This window comes from Balearica regulorum, chromosome 2, assembly GCF_011004875.1.
Source record: "Balearica regulorum gibbericeps isolate bBalReg1 chromosome 2, bBalReg1.pri, whole genome shotgun sequence".
NCBI classification, from domain to species: Eukaryota; Metazoa; Chordata; class Aves; order Gruiformes; family Gruidae; genus Balearica; species Balearica regulorum.
Window position 1 is genome coordinate 57,984,140 of NC_046185.1, and position 10,171 is coordinate 57,994,310.

A 10,171-nucleotide genomic window follows, 5' to 3' on the forward strand; every position below is an offset into this window, starting at 1 on the left:
CCCTCCCCGCTCGGGAGCGGCACGACCGGGATGCGAGGCAGGCGGGGCCCAGAGCGGCGGCCGCCTGACCAGCGAGCGCCCCCCGGGGGACACTGCCGCGGCTGGGAAGGGCTCGCCCCGGAGCTCCCCAGGCGCGTTTTACCTCCCCTGAGGCAGAGATCTCCCGCCCGGCCCGCACCGGAGTGACGGCGGGGCTCCGCAATCAGCTTTGATTACAGGGGCTGTGAAACTCACTCTCCGGAGCCAGCGTAAAAACACCCAGTGTCAGCTTGTCTCTTTTAAATCGTCGTTAGTTTTATTCGCAATTTTATTTTCTGCGAGTAACAGTGAGTTTGTGGGACTGAGAATACTGCCGATTACAGATCTGCGTGGACACATTTGTACATCAACACACACCAAGTTATGTATCTCTACATAATGTATATTCTGCATCTCCCGCTCCCATGACAACAGAAACCACGGCACAGGCCGTTCAAGTAATACCCACCAAGGCAGGAGATCACAGCACGCCTGGGATTGCTGCTGCCCAACGTGTGTGTGGGGTGTATCCTCAGCGCTTGTGCTACTTGGTATTACTAGTGTTTGCTGGGGTTTGCCTTTGGTTTTTGTATTTTGCAGGTATTTTTGGCAGACCATGGTTGGAGGGCATACAGGCAGGACGAAAGCATTCCACCCTCATGACAGGCTGAACCTTACAGGTAACATACCAACAGAAGGCACTCACCAGCCACAAGAAGATCACCCATCACAGCAAGATTGACCCAAAGCAGTGATTATTGCCTGCTGGTCTCAGTAGCCTTCATTACTAGCAGTTCAAAACCTTCCCTACTTCTCATTCTCTAGCTAATTCTCAAATCTGTCATCTTCTGTTCTCTCTCTCCTTTATATAAAGTGTTTCCTCTACTGTTACTTATGGCCCATCGCATGTTGCCATCTCTCTTTTCTTTTTTTTCTTTTTTCTTTTTTTTTGGTGTAAAATGTTGCCAGATGCCCCCTAACCCTCCATCTTGACTGTGCTGTGCACCTGATCACAGAGCCTGGGAATTTTTGCGAGGAACCATTCATGCCTGGGAAGAGAAGGGGGGGAGATGACAACAGCTGAGTACTGACTACTGTGGCTCTACAACTCTACAATACTCGGGCTGCATTAGGCTGCAAGTGGGAACTGTAGATGTAATCAGATTAAGGGAGGTGGCTACACCTCTAGCTCCAGGGCACAACCCCAGCATCTCTCCTCCTCTGCCATCAACCCCGATCAGCCCATCGCTCATCTGGCCAACTCCCTGCACTTCTTACAGGTCACAGTGCAAGGCAAAAGCCACTGTGCTGAGCTGAATATACATGAGATCCAAGCTGTGAGGCTGTTAATAATCCGAGAGTGCATGGGAGGGAACGACATGCCCACGCTGTCAGAAATCCTCTCTGTCTGTGAAGGTTTCTGTATTGGTTCCATAATTGCAGCAGCAGCCACACAACACTGTTAATTCTTGGGGCTCATGCCAAGTCACCTTGTCCATAGATAGCCTGGCAACAAAACTGCTACTTTAATCAGCAACTAACATTGAATAAATTAGCAATTGACAGTTCGTAGTATAAAAACTAGGAAGTCACTTCTTGATAAAAACTAGGAAGTCACTTCTTGATAAAAATACAGCTGGATGTAGCTAGCTACAGTAGCAATAAAAAATAAAAAAACATTAAAAAAAAAATTGGGAGATATAATACCAGCCAGCATTGCTGGCTGGTCCCATTTTCAGATGGAGCAGCAATATCCTGAGAGGTAATTACTCCATTCTATTCTGTTTTATCCAGCACAAACAAGATCTCAGGTGAGATCCTGAGGAGTCCACAAAACAGGAATAAAAATTGCACGATGAAGAAAATACAGCAAGTTTTCTGAATATCAAAGAAGAAAAATATACAGTTCTCCCTCACTAGAGGTTTTAAAAATGTATCGAAGTGATCAGGCATGATTTTGGATACAGGTATTTCTAATATGCGCAGCGTACTGGCAAACAGCAAGTAGACAAAAAGATCATTTTAAAGCCCCTTTTAGGCCAACATTTCAATGATTCTATGTTATTAATTTAGAAGAAAACATACTCTGATACAATAGTAAGTCTGATATTTTGCAAAACTTTGTAAAATTACTACTTCAGAAATAATTTTTCAAGTGACAAAGGGGAGCTGTAGTGTGGTGGAGAAAGATCAGCACAGTGGAATCCATCATACCCTATACACCAGTAACTCACTGTAGACAGTATGAGTAGGGTAACAACTTTTTTCCTCAACATTGGGAACATCAGGAAAATCATAATTGCTTAATACCATACAACACAAGGCCACTTGAATATCAGGAAATAGTATTTTATAAAGAATGTGCAAGACTTGCTAGGACTTATATTCCTATGGTGGCCAGGTGTTTGGTTTTGTTGTTTTTTTTAAATACTATGGGTGGAGCAGTAAAACAAAAAGAGGAGGAAGCACAGATGGATTAATTCAGGGCTTCCGCAGAAACTAGAGCAGGCGTGGAAAGGGCAGCACTGGGCAGCACTCAGAGAGCAACCTAGACAGGTCACAAGCAGCAGAGAAAACAAGCCCACGATAGGTCTTGGGTTATTCTCAGATGTGAAACCTGCAGACCCTGTTTCCCTAGCCCTTCTACAAACACAACAACTAGTTCTGGGCACACTGCCACTCTCCTGCTTACCCAGTTGACAACTGGTTTGGGTCTGGCTGAGACGGAGTTAATTTTCTCCACAGCAGCCCTCCCCGTGCTGTGCTGTGTATCGGCAGCCAGCAAGGTGTTGATAATACACCAGTGTTTTGGCCACTGCTGAGCAGTGCTGGCACAGCACCGGGGCTGTCTCTCCAATATTCCCTGCTCAGCAGTAGGCTGGGGGTGGGCAAGATCTTAGGAGAAGACACAGCCAGGACAGCTGACCCAAAGGGATATTCCATACCATATGATGTCTGCTCAGCAACAAAAGCTGAGAGAAAGGAGGAGGAAGAGAGGGGTCATTCATTATTTATGATTGTCTTCTAGAGCAACCGCTATGCGTACTGAACCCCTGCTTCCTGAGAAGTGGCTGGACATCACCTGCTGATGGGAAGTAGAGAATAAATCTTTTGGTTTTCCTTTGCCTACACAAGCAGCCTTTTGCTTTTGCTGTATTAAACTGCCTTTATCTCGATCCATGAGGTTTTTTTCATCTTATTTTTCTCCCCTCCCTGTCCAGCTGAGGAGCGGAGTAATGAGCGATAGAGGGGCTTGGTGGGCACCTGACCTCCAGCCAGGGTCAACCCACCACAACAACAATGTAGCAGCTAGGCACCCTTTTAAGACCCAAATATTTTCAGAACTCAAAAATTGTTACCAGTAGACCATCTTCTCTATTCATATAGGGGCTGGAAAGCAGCACACAGGAAAGTTGGGAAATGAGCCAACAGAGCTAAAAAGGAAACAACAATTCCCAATTTCTGACCTAGAAACTGAGCTGCAGTTTCTCAGCTCCTCTGTCCTGCTCTTCCATGGCTGGCATGGAAATTGAAGATAGATGGAGGAAACACGCAACAGCAAGTTTCTCAACTATGCAGCTAGACTTGCAAGGAGTTTGTGTAAGATTCAGATTTTATCAAACAAGTGCTGATCCAAATGACACCAAAAAAACCCTATTTGTATCTTCAAACTCTTGGGAAAAGCTACAGCTGAAGGTCTTGTAGATTTTATCATGCACATTACGATCAAACATTTTCAAAAGTGGTCACTGATTTTGAGCGGCTCCTCTTCAAAATGAACATCTGTTCTTCCAAATTAAAGATACTTGATAGATCTGAAAAAATGGCCCAAGGCTGAGTAGCAGTGGACATCAGATTTTGAAGCATCCAAAAATCAAAAGATAATGTTAGCCTGCACGTATATACAAACCACAGTTTATACAAATGATAAAAGACTTCTGTGTACTTGATTAGGAAACATGTTCTTTTTCCAGAGGTACTAATACATGATTTTTAAATAACTTCTCTGTGGCAGTAAATGTATGAAATGCCACTAAGATATTTACTTTCCACCGTAAACACTTACAGCAGAAACATTTTAGTACACTGTTATTCAGCGGGTCTGTTGAACATGTTCTTTTTTCCTTGCATTTTTGTTTCTAACTCAGCTTGGCATGGAGAGAGACACATTTCACACTGGCACACACGAATGAAAATATCATTGATTCCAGCGGTGCTGAGCCTGCTACTTACTGCCAAACAGCAGGAATGTGACCCATAGCACTTTTTTTTTCAGCTACATGTGCACCAAAATAATTGATTTGTCAGAAAATATATGAGCATGGAATTACTTGATGCAATCCTACAGTAACTCCAAGCATAGCTTTTTTCCGCACAGATTAAAGGGCAGTACGTGTCCTTTCAAACCTCAGAGACCTACTATCCTCATGAGATTTTCCAGGAATTAAAATTCTCCCATGAAAATCTACATGCCTTTGTAAAAACACAGAAAAATTTCACCTGCCCCAAATGAATCTCTCTCGTATTCCATCCACCACTTGTGTCAGCAATGACTCCTGCGTCCCTTTCAGGACAGAAGATGGCAAAGCTTGTGCAGTCTTTCTGCCTGTTACATTCTTTGGCACAATTGGTGCTGCCAATCTTAATAAATGCCGGCTGAAAAATCACAGAACAATCTCAAACAAGATGGCCAACATGGGAAAAAGGCTCTTTCTCCTTCTTGTTTGAGCTTGGGTCAGGAAGTAATAACCCCATTTGTGTTCAGGAGCCTTCCCTGAAACACGGAGAAGCAGTTTGGCCTTGCAGAGCCTTGGCCCAACCACAGAAGACAGCTAAATGCAAAAGTTGATAATTCAGTTCAAAACGTGAACATTTCCTGCATATCAAGACAAAAAGCACCAAGATTTGATTGGATTTAAGATGACTGTTTGCAGAATTAGAAACAAGAAATCTTTTCTCATAAGAATCAGTTTAATCTTAAAGCTGACAAAACCAAACAGAGGTCATATTCTTAAATCAAATTAAGCTACAGGGATCCCTGCCAGAGCACACTGACAGATGTTCTGTATCACCTTCAGTGACAGAAACATCTGGTTACAATACTAGTTGGGAGTGGGAGGTGTGTGTACTATTTTTAGTATTTTCAGTGCATAATGTTCAAAAACCAATACTGGCATGCATGTGGCAGAGACGGTCTGCCACTTCTACTTCAAGGCCAGGGAAAAAAGACCTTTACCATGTATTATTCTACACCCACAGACATGGTCTAGGAAAAAGAGTAACAGCTTGGGACTGTATTACCTTGTCCATAGAACTCCCTCCAGAGAAGAAAAAACATCTCAGTGGAGAATCAAAGGACTTGCACCCCAGGAAAGCTCTCACAGCCACACCTCCTGGAAGGGAAAATTTCCCGGGATGACAGAGCCAGTTTGAAAACTCCAGAGAACACTGAAGGATGCCATTTTACCAGTAGAGCTGTCTGTCAGACCTTGAAGCCAAAACTCTGATTTCCACATTAACCAGCCCCCAGGGCAGCTATGAAGGGAAACATCTGCACTGCATGTTTGAGCCTATCTTTTGGTTAGTTTGTGGCCGGAGGAAAAATGTGGAGGGAGTCCAAGCAGTGATCCCTGGGCCTTCTGGAAGTAGAGAAGAAAGGTAGTCAGAGTACGACTCTGTATGACAGAAAGGGAACACAGGAAACGTCTAATACACTACTTAGAATTGTGCATTAATCAAGTGTTATGTCATTAATGAGTCATTAGTGAGCATTATGAAAAAGGTGCCAGTGTTAATAATTGCTGTTTGTCTCTGATGAAGCAGAAGGGGGATCAGCACAGCTCTTCTAGGGAGTCCAGCAAGAAGAGAGAGCATTTCCTTACAATTTACCTTCCCTTCTTGTACACCCAAAAGGCAAAAGAAAAATCTGGGCCAAACATCCTCTTTTATCAGCTATAAAATCTCTCACTGCAACATTATGATTGCACTAAACTACTACAATATTGTAGTAGTTTGCACAGTCAAAAAGCTTGTCATCTGGGCTACCTCTTAAAGGCAGATTCAAACATCATTTGTCATGAGACACTGATAAAAGCTCCAGGGCTAGAGACAGTAAACAACAATTTTATATGACTAATCCAATATAATCCTATGCTGTGTAAAAAGACCATCTGCCTGGATTCCCACTGAAGTGCTTTAATAACAGCGCAGCAAGCCTCTGGCTGTCATGCTGAGGAAATGCTCTTTCACACTCAGGCTAATAATTCCAAAAGATTACTTCCTTTTTCTTTTTTTTTTTTTTTTCCCCTCTCTCTTTTTATTAAAGCTGTTAGCCACTTGTTCTCCCATTTAATTCCCTATTAAGAGATCATCTGTCAAACCTGTGAAGTGACAAGGATCCACACTGGAAGACATCTGCGGAAGCCATGTCACTGGCCAGCTAGGTACAGAGAGGTCACCCTCCCTCTGCAAAAACTACAACCGATTTTATTGCATCACTGCAGTGTGCAATTACTGTCGAAGAAGAGAATGGCAAGCTGTCAGCTGAGGCATAATTAAACCAATTTCAGCTGCAGCAGCTTCCCCTCTGAGTGACTCTGCTTTTTGCTCTATGGACCGAGCAGACTGCAACAGGGATCTCTGGGTGGCATGCAGAGCAGCCATGCCGATGAATGCTGTGCAGTGGTTTAGGATGGGAAGTGAAGGAGACTACCACCTCCAGCTGAGCCACACCTAAGCTGACAAGGGATTCACACCCCGGGAGAGATGGAAATCCACGACTACGCTCCATTTTCTGCTCTGAGGTCAGAGGGAATGGGTTTTCCCCTTCACTGAGCGTTCGTTGTTTCAGGGAAGGAAGTCTGACCTCTACACTAATCTAGTCAGGGCTCAGGATTCAGACAGACAAAGCACCCAAGAAACACAAGTATTTCAAGTTCATCCAGGACAGGCCTATTCCAAGTGGATGAGATTAAACACGTGGCATGTGTGTAGGTTATGAAAGGCAAGTGAGAGGAACTGGCTAGTGTGTGGGGTTATGAAAGATCAGAGGTTATGAAAGACCTTGGCAGTTATGAAAGATGAGCCAAGAGTCTGATCCAGCAAGGGAGAGAGCAGTCTCGACCTGCTCAGAGGTGAAGGGACGTTCAAAATTACTCAGCAGCTCAAAGGAGGAAGCTCATGCTGCCTGGCAGGTCTAGGCTAAGGAAGGCTTAAAAAAACTTCAGAACAGTAATAAAAACTGTTGTCACAGACTAGGAGAATGATGAAGAGAAATATTGCCTTCTGTTTATGGGCTTTACAGGCAGCTGCATTTTTTTTTGCAAAGTATTTTGAAGGGCCTTAAAACACTAGCTGCAGCCACTGATTTTCTAAGAAGTATTATTTCCTGGCCTTTTAGTTCTGTTTTAAATCTTCTACCTGCATGAGCCACATAGCTGGAATGAATCTGTAAAAACAGAGGGTTCATTCAGTTGACATTTTAGCCTCTCAAGTTCAGCCTTTGGTGATCCTTTTACTAATATTCTACCAGCAGAACGCAGCAAAGGTTGGGGAAATTTTACTGAGCCAGATGGAGTTGCTTATTTTCCAAATGTCGCTCAGACATCACTTAGAAAGAGGACATACTCCTAGCTTAGAAAAATATCGAGGAGAGGACTTCCCCTCCTTTGCAACAGTATTTCTCTGTGATGACCATTTTCCACAATTACCTTCAGTGAGGGTATTTCTGCATCCTGCCCACTACACTATCATTCACACTGCCCTGTTTTTAAAACATGAGTTAAACAGACCTTTCAAATGCCCCTGCGGCAGCCTAATCACAACAAATCTCCAGGCTTTGCAGCGGACCTGAGACACAAGGGAGGAAACCATATGCTCTACATCAGAATAGTAACTAGCTGGTTTCAGCAAAAGCTATAGACTGTTTTACTGTTGGCCAATTCAGTAACTAAAACTTCATCTTTCAAGGAAAAAAACAGAAAACACTTCGTCTAAGATGCTCCCTAGAATGCAAAGCCATGGTTAGCTGTAGATTTTCTTATTTGCCAAAGTTTAAGCTGTTTTCACTACATCTCACCAGTACACACAATATGTAAATATGTCTACCCATCTGCCCCAGCACAGAAACTCTCTAGGGAAGGTCCTGATGCCACCTCAAGTTATGCTGAGCATAGCATCAATAAAAAGCACAAAATTCTAAAACCTGGAGGAAACCCAGATTAAGGAAGAATCCAGAGGAATTCTGTTCCACACTATTCCAAATTACATTACATGTTTGTAGGGTTATTGTGCTTAATGAAATTAATCCTATGTGAGGACGAAGCAGATACGTGGTCGGAGGAAACAAGTGACTTAGAATAGTTAGTCAGCAGAAAGACTGACAAACATTTGGTGGGGATTTCTTTAAACAAAATTTCATACTTTCAACAAACTTTTAAACTTCACTTATTAGTTAATTCACCTTCTCAGGGTTTGTTACTGGGTTTTTTTCTGATTCAAAATGGCACCTAGAAAATGTTTTGCTAAGTAGACTGACAGCCTTGCTGTCTTTGTGGTATCCACTGCCACAGTGCAGCTTAGAAATTCAAAGAATGAAGTTGAATTCTTGCACTACAGTCTGTGAAATTTTGTCACTTATTTTAGAAGGAAAAGGTCCAAGCCTTTTATTTTAAAAAGTGTCTATTATTTTTGTGAACTACATATGACAGGAGTGTTATATCCCTCTCATCCCAAAGTCATCTGTGTCCTACAAGATAAACAAGGAAGAAAACAGATGTAGACTTAGGGTCTGTTAGGTTATACAGAATACCTATGCCCATTAAACTTAGTCTAGTCCCTAGAAAATTAACGATTTATTTTGTGTTCACATCAGAGATAGTAAGTGGTGGTGTTATGCAATTTTCTTAATGTAAATGCGGTCACCACTAAAGCATCTCTGTTCTACCCCTGAAAGATCACTGAAAATGAAACCATTGACCACAAAACAGGTGCTGAAAGACAATAACAAATTTCATACACCTGATGTATTTAATGCCTTTTTCACTCATGCACTCAATCCCTGGACTCCTTTTTGTCCGATTCAGCACCGATGTGCATCAGATGTCATTTGGAAAAGCCTCACTTCAGCAGATAAAGTGTACGTTCCTAGCACTCAGTGTTTTAAGTATTACAGACCGGTTGCTCTATTGCGTAAGCACGTATTCATTGTAGGCCGCTCTTCTACAAGGTGGATCTAGAATCGCTCAGCTGTCTGCCACCAGTCCCCTACTCTGCTGGCTCAAATGCATGGTAATTTGGCTATATGGTTTCTGGAACAGCAGGTTCTTAATTCTCTTCTTCTCATCCCTGACAAATCCAAAATGACGTACAAAGCCAAGTGACAAATCTAACGGGCAATGTATTTGATTCCCAAGCACTAATGAGCTGCTGAAATTAAAAATCTGAACTGCCTTTCCACTCCAGAGGCCACTTTTCCCACACTTTTCCCCTTCATTCCTGAGCTGGCTGATGCTAGCCGTCAGCTTTTCCCCCAAAGATCCGATAACGCCGACGGCCGGCCTCCCATTCCCCGGGATCGCCCTTCGCCTCCGACGCGGAGGCAGGCCCCGGGCCTCCCGGCCCCGGCTGACAGGCAGCTCCCGCAGGCAGCGCTCGAGAGCCCTGAGGGCCGCTCGGGCTTGAGGGAACGGCAGCTCGTTATCTCGGAGGAAACAACAACGCCCCAGCTCCAGGCCGGGGGGCCTGGCCCGGCCAGCGGTAACGGCCGCGGCGCCATGTCAGGCGGGGCTCCCGGCCGGGCCATGGCCACGGCGATGGCGATGGCGATGGCGGCGGCGGCGCGGGGCAGGCCGGGCCGGCGGCCTCCCCGCCACATCCTGCTCTCCGCTGCCTCGCCGCTCTTCTCCATAGCACCCCCCGCCTCTCCCGGCCCTTCTCCGCCCCCGGGGCTCACCTAAAGTCAGCGCCCAGCAGCCAGGCGCCGCGCTGCAGCCCGCCTTCCCCATTGATCGTAGCAGCCGCCGGGCCACCTCCCTCCGCCCCGCTCCCCTCGGCGGGGCGGCGCCGGGGCGCAGAGTGACAGCGGCGGCCGCGGCGCACCGAGCGGGCGGGAGGGCGGCGGTGTGCGCGCCGGACACCCTCCTCCGCAGCCGCT

The 10,171-nt window shown here is 45.1% G+C and overlaps 1 protein-coding gene across 3 annotated transcripts in view; it reads right to left on the bottom strand.

Annotated features, from left to right (window-relative positions):
• MPPE1 (metallophosphoesterase 1) overlaps window positions 1–10,099 on the bottom strand; it is a 34,191-nt gene extending 24,092 nt beyond the window's left edge. For 2 of the 3 annotated variants that reach the window (XM_075744491.1, XM_075744494.1), the window contains exon 1: window positions 9,971–10,099. The gene's annotated coding sequence lies outside the window, so the exon portion shown is untranslated. Of the gene's footprint in view, window positions 1–5,319; window positions 5,412–9,970 lie in introns of those variants that run through there. The other variant, XM_075744493.1, reaches the window with a different exon arrangement.
• Between the last annotated feature and the right edge of the window lie 72 nt (window positions 10,100–10,171).